This window comes from Typopeltis vanoorti, chromosome 7 (assembly GCF_054136105.1).
Source record: "Typopeltis vanoorti isolate ZY-2024b chromosome 7, IOZ_Tvanoo_1.0, whole genome shotgun sequence".
Taxonomy (NCBI): domain Eukaryota; kingdom Metazoa; phylum Arthropoda; class Arachnida; order Uropygi; family Thelyphonidae; genus Typopeltis; species Typopeltis vanoorti.
Genome location: NC_143555.1, coordinates 102,917,740 through 102,932,546, shown reverse-complemented (window position 1 = coordinate 102,932,546; position 14,807 = coordinate 102,917,740). Strand labels below are relative to the sequence as shown.

The window sequence follows — 14,807 nt, the reverse complement described above, 5'->3', positions numbered from 1 at the left end:
ATTTATTATTATTATTATTTATAGGGGTACTCCATGGAGTCAAAAGACTCACTATATCCATTAACACAATACCTATCATACATCTCCTTAAACCTATTCACTCCTGAAGCAAATCTTATATCTTAAATCTGATAGAACCAAGTAAAGAACCATGTTCACATACCCTACTAACCACACTCTTAGACAACTTCAAAATGTGACCCCTTGTTTTCCCCAAACTCCCCATGTATTGAAAAATTTCTTCTGTGTTAATCTTATAGAATCCCTTTAGTAACTTATAAGTTTCTATCCTATTCCCTCTCTGTCTGTCAGTTGCACTCTGCAACCCAAACACCCTCAATCTCTCCTCATAGGGAACATTCCACAGACCTGTCACCAGTTCGGTCACTCGTCTCTGAATTCGCTATACCACCTCCTGATCGCCATAAAATTCAGGTGACCAAATCTGTGCACAGTAGTCAACATGTGGCTGAATCTTAACCTCCCTACCGGCAAGGTGGATGAAATAGTGAGACCAAATTGCACTCTTCTTATCCATGTTATTCAAGGGTATTACAGAGTTGTATCCAGATTTAGCTGGACATTTATAGATGTCATGGCCAGTTGGGGGGAATTAACCTTATAAAGAGGGATAATAACCTGCCTATCTTTACTTGTCAATGTGTTCTTCAGCATCCAAGTAATCCTCTTAGTTATTTTGCCAACTAATGCAATATGTCCTCTGAATTTCAAATCTCTATCCATCATCCATCTCTATCCACCCCCCCAGATCCCTAACCTCACCAATTTCCTGTAAACCAGTACCATCAATATGATACAAAGTGTGTAATCTTTTCACCCCGAAGCGCATTACCATAAATTTTACAATACTGAATTGACAACCAATGTCCTTTGCCCACACTGCAAATTTATTAAAATCATCCTGCAAGATATCCAACTCAACCATTACCCTCTGTAGTTTCGCATCATAAGCCAACTAAATATCCCCCTTCGAATCTTCTGCTATATCATTAATGTACAAATTAAAGAGTTGTGGTCTGAGAACAGAGCTCTGGGGTACTCCACTAGTCACCCTCATTTGCCTTGATTCCACTCCAACTATACACCACCCTCTGATGTCTATCAGCTACCTCCCTATCCATGTCACCAGCCTCATATCCATTCCCACTGGCTCCAACTTACGTAATAGTTTTCCTTGCAGTATTCAAATGCCTTTGCAAAGTCCAGTAGTACCATGGTGTAGCCATTTCCTTTATCCAATTTTGCTGTCATCTTATTATAAAATGTGAATAAATTACTGAGGCAGGACCTACCATTTACAAATATTTAGCTCTATAGAGCATCATATTCCTATTCATTCCTGAATTTTACTTTTAACCAACTTTTCCAATACTTGAATCACCACTCTGGAGATATTAACTGGTCTACAATTTGCTACTAATGTCTTGGAGTTACCTTTATGTAATGGAACTATCTTACCCTCTTTACACTCCTTTGGAACTTTGTCAGAGCTGAGACTTAAACAATTTCATCAGAGGCACTGCCAGTTCACTTCCACATTCTCATAGCACACAAGCTGACATAGCATCCAGGCCTAATGTTGTATTCACATTAATATTTTTCAATATACTGAGTATCTCCAAATACTCAGCTTTGCAAGGGTATATCATCCACCTGAATGATATACCCTTGCAAAGTGATCACTTAGTAACTGAACTATTTATTCTGCTTCTGTCACTTTCCTGCCCTTTCACTTCCCTTTTCATAATCATTCTTTCTCTTTATAATAAAATTAGTTTAATCCTTTATCCAAGTGTGAGCAAACAAAGTTTGCGCCTGAAAGTATCTTCAGGACTGGGGTAAGGTGGTACAACACCAGGGCAACTCCTTGCAAAGATGGAGCAAGCTACTAACACTCCTATCTCAGTATCTCCCATAATGCAAAACACATCTCCTTGCGGATATGTCTAATGTTATGCATTAAGGGAAGGGCCACTACCCAGACTAGTTTCGACCTTTATTGAGGTCTCTTCAGTGGGAGCCAGGCCCAAGTGGAGATACCAGGCAGAAGCATTAGCAGGTCATCTCTACCTATAGGAGTTGCCAAATGGTGTGCCACCCATTTTTAATAAATTACTCTGGATTTAGAGAAAGATGTTGAAAGTTTATTTTTCACTTGGTTAGAGTAAAGTAAAATTAGTTTAATCCTTTATCCAAGTGTGAGCAAACAAAGTTTGCGCCTGAAAGTATCTTCAGGACTGGGGTAAGGTGGTACAACACTCCTATCTCAGTATCGCCTATAATGCAGAACACATCTCCTTGCGGATATGTCTAATGTTATGCATTATGGGAAGGGTCACTACCCAGACTAGTTTCGACCTTTATAGGTAGAGATGACCTGCTAATGCTTCTGCCTGGTATCTCCACTTGGGCCTGGCTCCCACTGAAGAGACCTCAATAAAGGTCGAAACTAGTCTGGGTAGTGGCCCTTCCCTTAATGCATAACATTAGACATATCCGCAAGGTGATGTGTTTTGCATTATAGGCGATACTGAGATAGGAGTGTTGGTAGCTCGCTCCACCTTTGCAACGAGTTGCCCTGGTGTTGTACCACCTTACCCCAGCCTGAAGATACTTTCAGGCGCAAACTTTGTTTGCTCACACTTGGATAAAAGATTAAACTAATTTTATTATACTCTAACCAAGTGAAAAATAAACTTTCAACATTCTTTCTCTTATTTGCTATGTAGTGAAAAAACTCTTTTGGATTTCTTTGGACTGCCTAGCTAATTTTCTTTCGTAATCTGATTTTGTCTTCCTTACCATACTAGTTATCCTTCTTGCTTGTGCTTTATATTGCTCAATGGCATGCTGATCACCTTGTTGTTTATAGTGCTTTCACAATGCTCTTTTTTTTTTTACAGCTTTTTTGCAATTTGAAATGTAATGTACCTATCCGTGTCTAAAAATGTATATACTCTGCTGACCTAAACATAAAGGTCAAACATCAGGAAATTAAAGTTATTCTTAACATGGTAACAGTAGTCTCCATAATTTTATCAACATGAATGCAGATCACCATGTAATGCTTAAAAGAAAGGCATCATATCAGAAAGAGAACTAGTAAAGCTTAGCAGACTAAGATTAAAAGAAGCTTCCTTCCCTTGTAGAAGAAAGCCATCAATCATGTAGGTAATGAGTTTTGTAGTATGTGTATATTGGTTTGGTCACAGCAGTGATTAGTCTCTATATGATTCACCTACTGCTTGTTTTTATTATATTATTATTCCAGCATTAAGTTAATTCATCTCAGGCTTTGCAACTTGTGCGAAGTTGTGATTTTGATTTTACTTTAAGTGTGCTTTAGTTTTCCAACCAAGAAGTATAAAAATTAATTCGTGAAAGGTTTTTTACTTTTAGAAAAACTAGCTGTTTTGACATTTGTGGTCTCATCAGTAGAGGCTGAACCCAGGACGATACTGAGGTTAAATCAGTTCATTTCCAGTGTTCTCCCCAGAGTTTTTTACCAGCCGGGTGGAATGAAACATTAAACGGGCATACAAAAATTATTTTTTCATTCTTGCTCATTATTTAGCCATATCAATTCACAACATTAGCTGAGCGGTCAGTAAAACCAGCCAGGCGGTTTGTCCATTAAAAAGGTCCTGGGGAGAACCTTTTTAATGGTTCTCCCCAGGACCATTAAAATCTATTTTAGAGTGAAATCTATTTTCCACTTGTATGTGGAAAATAGATTTCATATATTTTCCATGTACAAGTAATAAAATTATATATTAACATATTAAAATATTCTTGATCAGAGATAATTATAGAAAGTTTTTTTTGCTTGGCGAGTTCATTATGCTTGACAAGAAATTGTATTCTTGTTTCAATCCTTTATTCAAGCATAAGTAAACAAAGTTTACACTTCAAGCTTCGTTGGCTAGTTTACTTGTATATAGAGGCCACTGACTTCAGGGTACAATAAAAAGATAATAAAGAGAAAAACCTAAACTATGAAATTCACCTTATTTTTTTTTTTAATTTTATGGAAGAAATATGTGGAATAGCAATCTTCAAAAAATAGTTACTCTTTGGCTATTGACATGGTCATGCCAATAGCTTCTACATACAAGTACACACAAGAAGCATCTTCATGACACGAAGTTGTGAAGATGCTTACTGTGCAAATGTTGTTTGCTTGCACTTGGATAAAAGGCTTAAAACAAACAAAACAAAAAATAATAACTTGTCAAGTATAATATAATCTTCAACACATCAGATAGATACATTTATATCCAGATATAGATTATGAATTTGGATAATTTGTGGGGGTTCATGTTATTGTCATTCTAGACAGAGTTATGTTTCTTGGTAGAAAACTGAAAAGTAAATAATAAAAAATAATAAATAAAGCCAGTGCATTCCTTCAAATCATCTAACCACTCCCTCTTCTTTCAATCTTGAAATAGTATTCATTGCTGAAGCAAAATTTTGGCCAAATAGTAGTTTTTACCCCTCTCATCTAACAAACCAAAAATAAGCAATTTTTCTTTTTAATCATTATTTACCATCACTCTTTTGAGAGTATCTGGCACAAGTTGAATTGGATTCACTATAATTATAGCTATAGCAAACTATGGCCTTGGCTATAATAGACCATTATATATCTATTAATTGTGTTCTTTGGCCAATTTATTTTTATGTATTTTATTTTAGATGAAAAACAAAACTTTCCAGGGGGGGGGGGGGGCTGCCATTTCTGTATGACCTAATATGAGACCTGATAACTCATTAAACTGAAACATCTTCATTAAAGTTCTACATGCTCTTTGAACCATAAGTCCAGCCAAATGACAGCCTTGCAACTGTGCTATGGAGTATACACAAATAGCACCTCCAATAGACGTACAGAGAAAGAGATCAATAGAAATGTTATTATCATTGTAAGAATTGTCCTGGAGTCAAAGACTCATCAGAAGAGAAGTTTCTACATTAAATATTACAAAAAACCTTTACAGAGCCCACATCTACATCATAAAGGGATCACTTTGCTTGCAATATATAATATTAAATTAATTCACACTCTTAGCATTCACAATATATTCACATAACTTCCCTCATTCATCATTCTGTGAGAAAAAGCTGCTTTTCACTCACTGTTATTCACTCTCTTACACAACTCCCAGGAATGTTTTCCTAGCCCTTGTCCCTTCTCCTTGTTCTGCTTCTGCCATCTGAAAATTCTCTCCCATATCCAACCAATGAAGACCTCTCAGCATCTTAAAGATCTCAATCATATCACTCCTTAGTCATTTACACATCAAGCTCAGATTTCACAACAGGCTTTCAATCTATCCTCCTTTGCCAGTATTCCAAAATTATTATTGTATTGGTGCCTCTGTGGAGTCTGAAGACTCATCGTGGGAGACCCAAACTATCTGCACAATCCATCATAAATCTCGAACTCATTAATAGACAAAGCACTCGCAACTAACTGGCAACCTATTTCAATCATTCATTCATTCACAACTCTCCAGGCAAAAAATCTAATCCTCAACTCCCCCCACTAACACACTCTTACTCAACTTCCAGGGAGATGGCCACTTGATCTGCTTCCTCTAGTCAACTGCTGAAACATTTTCCCCTGTATCAATCCTATAAAACCCTTTAAGTAACTTAAATGTTTTAATCATATCCTTTCCTTTTTTTGCATATCAACCAACTTCTGCAATCCACACACCTTCGATCTATCCTTATAGGGTTCATTCCACAGACCACTCACCTATGAATCCTCTCCACCACATCATCCCCAAGAAACCTTCACAGTAATAAGGCTTTATAAAGAGGAATAACAAATTGCTTATCTCTACTTGTCATTGCTTGGCTACCAATTGTATGGTAGCCCATTGAATTGGCAGTCAAGTAAATCTATGGGTTACCTTGGCAACCTTAGCAATCTAAGCTTCAACTTTCTATCTACTACCATCCCCAGATACCTAGCTCCATCTATTTCCTGGAGTACTGTTCCATCAATGTGGTACACAGCCTGCAATTGATTTATTCCGAAATGCATAATTTTACATTCCTCCATATTAAACTGACATTTGTTATCTTTGATGGTATGTTTTGCTCATACCATCAGCCTATTTAAATCATCCTGCAAGCTCTTCACATCACCTTGATTAATTATTACTCTACCCAACTTTGCATCATCAGCAAACAACTGAATATTTTCTTTATGTACAAATTAAACAGCGGTAGTCCTAGCACAGAACCTAGCAGCACACCACCAGTCACCTGCATTCTCCTGGATTATGGTTATTCACATAACCATATTCATGACCATAGAGTCATATCCATCCCCATTTGTTCTAATTTGTGTAACAGAGTTTCACGTGCTATTCTGTCAAATACCTTTACAAAAACCAGCTGAATCATCATGCAACAATTTCCTTCATTCAACTGAACTGTCACTATTCTAAAAATTAATATATTACTAAAATGACATAACCCTTCCCCTTAGAGTATCACATTCTTATCTGCCCATTATTAAATTCTTTTTTTGACAAATTTTTCCAGTACTTTTACCACCACTCCTGGGATACCAAATGATCTATAATTTACTACAGTAGTCTTAGAATTTCCTTCATGCAAAGGAATTATTTTGTCCCTTTTCTATTCTCTTGGAACTCTGCCAGGGCTGACACTTAAAAGTCTAGTTCAAGACATTACCAGTTCTTTACTTCCACATTCTCATAGTAGAAATGCCAGCTGATATCCCATCATTTTACTTTTATCTTTTAAACATTAAAATAAATCATTTTTGCTGGAATATCATTATAATGGACAAAGAAATTAATTTAACCAAATGTAATGGTATTTATCACCCAATGAATAACAGTTTTCCTATTTCAAACAGGTGTCCTTTTATTTCAATAGTTTGCAATAAAATAACATTTGTTCATTTTTGTTCAAATCCTTTCTCAATGAAGTTAATTTAGTATTAACTTGTTCTATAAATTCGTTTGTGTCAGAAATAATTTCGCATTTAAAACTTAATTACGTTATTTGTTGGTCACAATTTTATTCAAATACATCTTATTTGGTCATCTCCTGACTATCCATCACAGAAGAAATCGCTAAATGCAGTTCAGATTCATAAAATTCTTAGTATTCTTAAATAAATATTATCAAAACAAATAATTTATATATATTCAAATGGCAACCGACATTACACATCTGCAAAGAAAATATAGACCTATAGCAATAACGATAGCCGATACATATTATTTTTTTCCCCTTTGAAAACTCAGCGCGAATATTTGCTGCCACGAAAACCGAAAAAATACCAAAATCACACTAAGATGTTATCATTCTTTTATTAAAGCAACAACAACAACAACAAAAAATAAAACATGTTTTTAACATTCACTAATGAAATAAAAGGGATTTCACAATGGACAACAAACAGAAAATACGTAAATTAAGAATTAAAAAGAAAAAAAAACTTAAACTTTTGTTCTCATTTTTTTTTCGAGCAGACAAAACTCACGCTTTACCTCAATATGAACATACAATGCTTCAGGTTCCAAACTATCCAGCTTCAAAAAATTTTACATACTATAACTATAAACTGTCATTTAATTTTTTTTTTCATATAGAGGGACAACAATCATAATTTCTGTGTAAGACAGTTGGTGGCCATGTAACAGTTAACACAGCGCAATGAAACAACTTCTTTTTAGTGAGTTACGACATAATGCCCTATTCATTACAGGCGACGGCTAACTGAAACTCTAGCTCCCGGTGGACAAAATATATCACTTAAAAAAAATACTGCATCATAAGAGTGATTGTTTAAAACTTTAAATATAATATAAAAAAATGAAATAAGCACTATTGACATCACGCATGCAACACGTACAGCCTGCACTCATACATGTTATTCTTATTTTGCAAACAGATGTATAGTAGTTAAAACTTGTACGTTAACGCCCCCAAGAAAAGAGCAATCATGTCTTTATTTGTTATTATTATTTTTCAATGATCAAGTTATTTGCTTATTTCGCTGACTTCAAAAATAGATAAATAAATAATAAGAAATTGCTAAAATGGTATAAATTTATGATTGTTACGCTGAAAACGATACGACAGTTCAACTTCCCGATGGCAAAGCTAAAAAAATAAAGGTAGCCAACCAGTTACTATGATTACTAGGCTTTTCGGAAACCTTTGACATGACTTGCAACAGTAAGCTCTTATATAAATTAGGACAGTTGGGTGTAAGTAATAAGCTAGCCAGCCACATGAATGAAAAACATATATGAGATATATATTAAAGAAGAGGAACAGAGTCAAAGAAAGTGGCACTGTGCCTGAGTCACTGCTATTTAAATTATTCCTGATACCTCCAAGTAGTCCGAAGACTCATCGCGGGAGGATACCTACAACTGTCTCAACCACTACACCGAACCTCTACTACGAATCATCTCCATCAACACCATCTACCGCCCACCACAACTAGTGTTTTTTGTCTGTAAATTGCGTGTGTTCTGAAAGGCCGATTTGTGTGTGTGGTCTAAAAGAAGAAATACATTTGTTTGCTCATGATGAAAAGTTACGAAGAGCAATTAAGAAATGGCTCTTCTGTCATACTATCGCTTCAGAATGACTTAAAGAGATGAGTAGTGTGAATGAAGACGAATAACATTTCTGGCTAGATGGGTGAAGCAAAATTGCTTTTCATATTCCCCTTTGTCTGTAATGATGGAACTTTGAATGGAGTGTTTGTGAACAATATGCTCGCCCATTGAGGGCAGTGAAATGTAGCAAGAACTTTTGCCGTCCTCTCAATACACATCAAAAATACTACAGAAAGGCAAAACGAGGTATAAGGATTTAAATTAAAACACTATGTTTATTTTTGAAGTAAAACTTTAATTTCAACATTCTAAAATGTTATTTTTCTTGCTTTTCTATTAGCAAAATCGTCGATGACATTGTCTATTTCATAGTAATGTAGGTAATTCTTAATCAATTTTATTTAGAAAAACTCCTCTCACAACTAACAACAGTTACAGCGATTGTGAGGAAAATTCGCAGTAGTATTACAATATTTGGAAATGAGTTCTCGAGACTGTATTTTAGAATTAACTGCAAAACTTCAAAAAGGTTCAGAGTGCCGTCTGTGGCGGACCTCCCCCCCCCCCTCTAGCTACGCCTCTGATTAGCTGTGTTCTGCTGAACTTAAGATAGATTTTGGTCTTTTATATTTGTAACTTTATGCTTCATTATATTCCAAAGCTTCCTTGATTTACGGGTTTAGATGGTTGCTTGTCTTGGTAAAGAACTTCTCAGCTAGATCGAGGAGAGGGAAGAGATATAAGGGATAATAATTTCTTTATGGATCTGGGAGTTTCTAATAAACCAAGAGGCATCTAGAATCATTTTCAGGCACTTATTCTGTAATCTCTGAAGTTTCAGAATGTTTGTATTTGTGGTGTGGCTTCATGCAGGGGATGCGTAAGCAATGACCGGTCGAATTACCATCTTGTAAATTATTAATTTCATTTGTGTGTCCAGTTTACTTTGTCTGTTGATCATAGGGTAGAGCTGTGCTAAGACTTTGGATGTCTTCGCGGTAATAACTTATAAGTTTGTTAAATAGGAGTTTACTATCAAGAATCACTCCAAAATATTTAACTTCAGTCTACCATGGAATCTTTACTCCCAATAAATAAATGTCCTCCATGCTGTGGATTTTCTTTCTAGTAAACAGTATGGCTGAGCTTTTCTGGGGGTTAACTTGGATCCTCCAATCTGCCATCCACTTTTCTAAAATGTGTATGCTGGTTTGAAGTCTTCTAGTTGCCAGTGTTGGGCTCAGAGATCTTGCCATCAATGCAGTATCATCTGCGTATAATGCAGTGAATGTTGTTCTCGGGTTCAGAGGGATGTCCGCTACGTAGATTGAGAACAGGAGAGGGGCCAGAAGAGATCCCTGAGGTACGCCTGCCGAAACCCTGCGTCTGGTCGAAACCGTTTCGCCGACCCTGACCTACATATATCCGTCTTTCAGGTAAGAGTGGATTATTTTTATTAACTTCATTGGCAAGTTAAATTTTATCAGTTTGTAGAGAAGGCCTTGATGCCATACTTTGTCAAACACCTTCTCCACGTCGATGAAGATGGCAGCTGTATTGAGTTTCCAGTTTATAGCCTTTAGTAATGATTTCTACCAGCTGATGTACTTGTTGAGTTGTACTGTGGACCTTTCGGAAGCCAAACTGTTCGTTAGGCAAAATTCCTAACTTATCTGTTTCTGCTTGGAATCTTGAGAGGACCACTTTCTCTGTCACCTTTCCGAGGCTGGACAACAGGCTTATGGGTCTATAGCTTTCGGGAAGGTGAGGAGTTTTTCCTGGCTTTTTCAGTGGCATGATGGTGGCTGTTTTCCATCTAGTAGGAAAATGCTGGAATCTAAAAATGGCATTTGTAATGTTGAGGAGAGGGACTATGGCCTTTCTTGGAAGTAGTTTTACTATTCTATTAGTTATGCCATCTGGTCCTGGAGTTTTTTACTATTTAGATGGGTGATGATATTTATCATTTCTGCCGGATTTTGTAGGAGTGATATGTTCAGAGTTAACAGTGTTCTGTTGTAAGGTTGTCCTAACATGACGGTGAATCTTGTATATATGGTTGATATTTAGATTTGTATAAGATGGATTGCACTGAGATTCAAGGTTATCTATTAGTGCTTCAGCTTTCTCTTTATCTTTGTGAACTGTCCCTTTCTTAGTTTGTATAGGGGTATGAGTTGCTTTTTGGTGCGGATCTCTCTTAAGAATTTCCAAACAGAATGTTCTTCAGTATTGATGTTAGCCAATTTAGTTCCCCATTTATGGTTTCTGTGTTTTTGAAGAGCTTCACAGACTTGTCTGTTTATGTTGTTCAATACTGTTTGTCTTGTGGGGCTCTGGTATTGTGGCATCTCTTTCTGGCTCTATTTTTTTGCTCTGATTAGCTCCATGATTTCCTTTGGGATACCGTTGGTTGGGTGGAAGACAGTGAATTGCCTGACTGATTATATTGCTTTCCGAATTTGTAGGGTTAAGTTATTTACTGCTGAGTCTATCTCTTCCTTTTTACTGATGTTGGGCACCGGATATGATCAGGAAGAAACTTGGCTAACTTGTCCCATGGTATGAATGTGTGCAGAGGAGAGAACTGATCTGATGAACCTAGATTAGGCACTAAAGAAAATAATTTGTTAACTGATACCAATTTGAATCGGTATCTTATATTTTTAAAGATGACGATGTCTAGTATATCCTAGCTACCTGAAGGGCTGAAGTGGGTGGACTCGGTAGGTCCTGCCACAACAACAGAGTTGAGCATTGCAAAATTGAATAGTGTGTGGCATTTGGTGTTAAATGAAGAGCTGTACTAAGCTGTGTATTTAGAGTTTAGGTCTCCTGCTATTATTATGGAGTCAATTGGACCAAGTATTGGAGTCCAGATCTGTTGTGTGTTTTGAGTTGAGGTCTCCTGCTATTATTATGGAGTCAATTGGACCAAGTATGGAGTCCAGATCTGTTTTCAGCAGAGGAATGCTCGGAGGGTTATAAGCAGCATAGATCTTGAGACTGCCAGCATTGCAGGTATGTACCTCCACACTGGATACCTCCAGGTTTACTGTTTGGGGCTTGGCTATTGTATTGAGATTCAAGTAACTCTTAATACATATGGCTGTGCCTCCACCTCTTCTGCCAATTCTGTCGATTCTGTACATAGTGTATACACGGATTTTTGGGTTATTAGCTGGTCTTAGATGTGTTTCACCAATCAAGATGATATCAGGACTGAGACGAATTGCAAATTCTCCAAGTTCCAAGACCTTGTTCATCAATCCATTTGCATTCCATGCCATTACCTTAAGAGCTTTTGGTTTGAATTTTTTACTCATGAGATGGCTGCTATAATGGTTTGAGTGCCTTGCAGGAGTCTCTATCTGGAAGATGGTGAGGGGAATGTCTTGCTGAATTCCTGTAGCATGGTGGCATGCGAGGCTATTAAAACTGATATTAGGGTGGATCTTTCTAGCTCGAGAGAGGTAGGAGGCTTAGTTCGTGCAGTCTAAGCAAATGTTTTGGTCATGGTTGTTCCTTTCTGTGTGGTTGAAGGTGGGGTGTTTCAGACTGGGGGATGACCTGCTTGGTTGCTTAAAACATTGTTATGTGGAGGAGCAAACTTGACTTTTGCAGATCCTCGATTTTTTGGATTGGAAAGGCATCCCTTGTAGTTGGCGGGGTGAGGTCCTCTGCAGTTTGCACAGCAGGCTGGAGTAGAGTGTGGCTTGGTGCATGTGATGGTTTGGTGTTCCTTGCCGTACTTCAAGCACCTGAAGGCTGCCTTCCATAATTTCTGGGCATGCCTAGACCTTTGGCATCTATGACACTGTCCTCCTGCAGATGTTCTTTTCCTGAGCAGCTCAGTTGATATTTTGAGTTCACATTCTAAGCAGATCAAAAAGCTTAGATCTGCTTTTGTGTATTGCTGATTTCCGCCAGCATCAAAGGCATTGGTCTTTTATCCGACCAGAGCATTCTGCTGATTTTAACTGGGGACAGGCCCTATCTTGAGCAGTCCTGAAGAAGTGATCACTTCTTCAGGAGTGATACCTTTGGCTACCCCACGAAGAACCACCTTCAGGTTAATTTCGCTGGGTAAAGTGAAGGTGTGGTATGGAAGATTGGTATTGTCCATAAATCTAGTCATTTGTCTATAATCGATGACTGTTGCAGGTTAAATTTTAACTCCCTCATCAAAATTTATGACCAATGAGAATGTGATGTTTTGTTACCTGAGGGCTGTTGAGACAGGAATCCATTTATCCTTATCCCTTAAGATAATTGGTGGTACCTTTTCTTTAGGTGCATTAGGTACTTCAATCCCTGTTGTTTCGGGTTCTTCGGTGTTGGTAGAGATTTTCCTCTTTGGACTGTTTGGAATTCTGTATTTGTTTCCAAGGTCTGATAGATGCTTTCTTGGGATGTAGCTTCTAAATTTGGGGAGTGTACAAAGTTTGATTGCATCTGAGTAATGTGTTCGTCACTTGAATCATCCATTTTGTCTTCTGTGACTGCTGAGAGGGGGGGGGGCGTATCAAAAAGCTTAACTTACCGCCTGCCAGCTGTCACTCAGCAGCTTTCCCAATCTGAGGAATTCCTTGTACACCTCCTCAAATATGGCCTCATTCAGAGGTTTTGCCATGACAACAATAGGTGAAAAATGTTTAAAGGCACAGATAGAGAAAGAATTGAGATTGCTCAGGTGTCCTGAGTAGATTACAGATAATGCTGTGGACTTCTGAGGGTCCACTAGCAAATCTCGTAAACACATGTGTCTACCAGCAACAAAATATTATAGATAACTGAGCTAAAATAGGGAAAAGGAGTGTCAAGAATCTACTTGGCTACAGATCGAGATCCTACCTCCCTATAATACCATAAATCCACCACTCGTCTTCATAGCGGGTGGGGCCTACCGGCCATTAGACCTTTTGCCTGTTTCATGCAGAGGGGGAGACAGTACGAATCAAACTGTTTCAGGTCCAGTGCAATGTGAGATACCAGAAAAACATTATATGCAATCTAATCAGGATTAATCTAAAATGCGTCCGTTCTCGTCAAAGTCAAAAGCTTTTCAATGTGGATGAAGGAGAATGGATATCAGTTTTATGTTACTAAGCATGCGCTGTGCATTGGAACGGAGGGATTCAAGTCTGTGCGATGATGTCAATAATCTCACAGACTTGAATTCCACAGTCATATCAATGGGATTATGATTCGGGAATTGACTAGGCTGGTGATTTGGGTGTGATATATGCAGAGAGGATGTTGCAGAGGAAATACTACTCCTATGATGAGAAGGAAATTGACAAATAGGAATATGGAAGTTATTGTTTCTCTTTATGCAGCAGTGATCCATAGTGGATTACTGTGCAGAGATTTAGTCACATGAATTTCAGAGATATGTGAAAACGGCGAATAGACTTCAGAGGCAGACAACTCAAATACTCATGCGTGTGGAATATCGGGCGAGATTGAAGCAGATGGGTTCAGGTTTTCAAGGAAAAAAAAAGAGGAAATATGATATATATATATGTGTAAGTAGGGGAAGTGGCTTTAGAGGACAGATGTAGAATAGATCTTTCAATTCATCATAAGAGAGTAAAAATAAACACCCAAGAGCATTTACGAAAGTGGCATAAGAATGTAGCTTGCAAAAGAGAGTAATGAGATAACTTGTTCTTACTAGAAGTGGTGGTGAGTGGGCAAGTTGAAAGTAATACCAGAGGAAATGATGAGTATGCTAACAGTGAATGACATCAAGAAGTATGAAACCCTTTCTGATGCTATGATCAATCAATTGCTCGTTAATCTTCAGATGCATCTTTCACGTACTGCTTGAAAAAGGTGCCTCACAACAGATTAAATCAATACACTGAGCTATTGCTACATAGCAATAGCTCAATATAATATCTTTCCCCTCTAATCATGAGTTTTATCATCCATCTAATCAATGTTCTGTTAATTTAATTCATCCAAAAGTATTGCATGGTTAGTAACGATCAAGTGAATATGGGTATTCATTTCTTTGTCATCAGCAAATGAAATCACAGAGATGTCACATGATATATTTCATGGTATTCGCCTCCACTTCACAGGAGATTGTCTCGCATTCATTCCTCCCAGCAATGAATGTGTGTGTGTGTGTGTGTGTGTGTGTGTGTGTGTGTG

The 14,807-nt window shown here is 37.5% G+C and overlaps 1 protein-coding gene across 3 annotated transcripts in view; it reads right to left on the bottom strand.

The window, feature by feature from the left end:
• LOC150104923 (uncharacterized) overlaps window positions 1-7,928 on the bottom strand; it is a 431,839-nt gene extending 423,911 nt beyond the window's left edge. For all 3 annotated transcript variants that reach the window (XM_090395426.1, XM_090395427.1, XM_090395428.1), the window contains exon 1: window positions 7,563-7,928. The gene's annotated coding sequence lies outside the window, so the exon portion shown is untranslated. The remainder of the gene's footprint in view (window positions 1-7,562) is intronic.
• Between the last annotated feature and the right edge of the window lie 6,879 nt (window positions 7,929-14,807).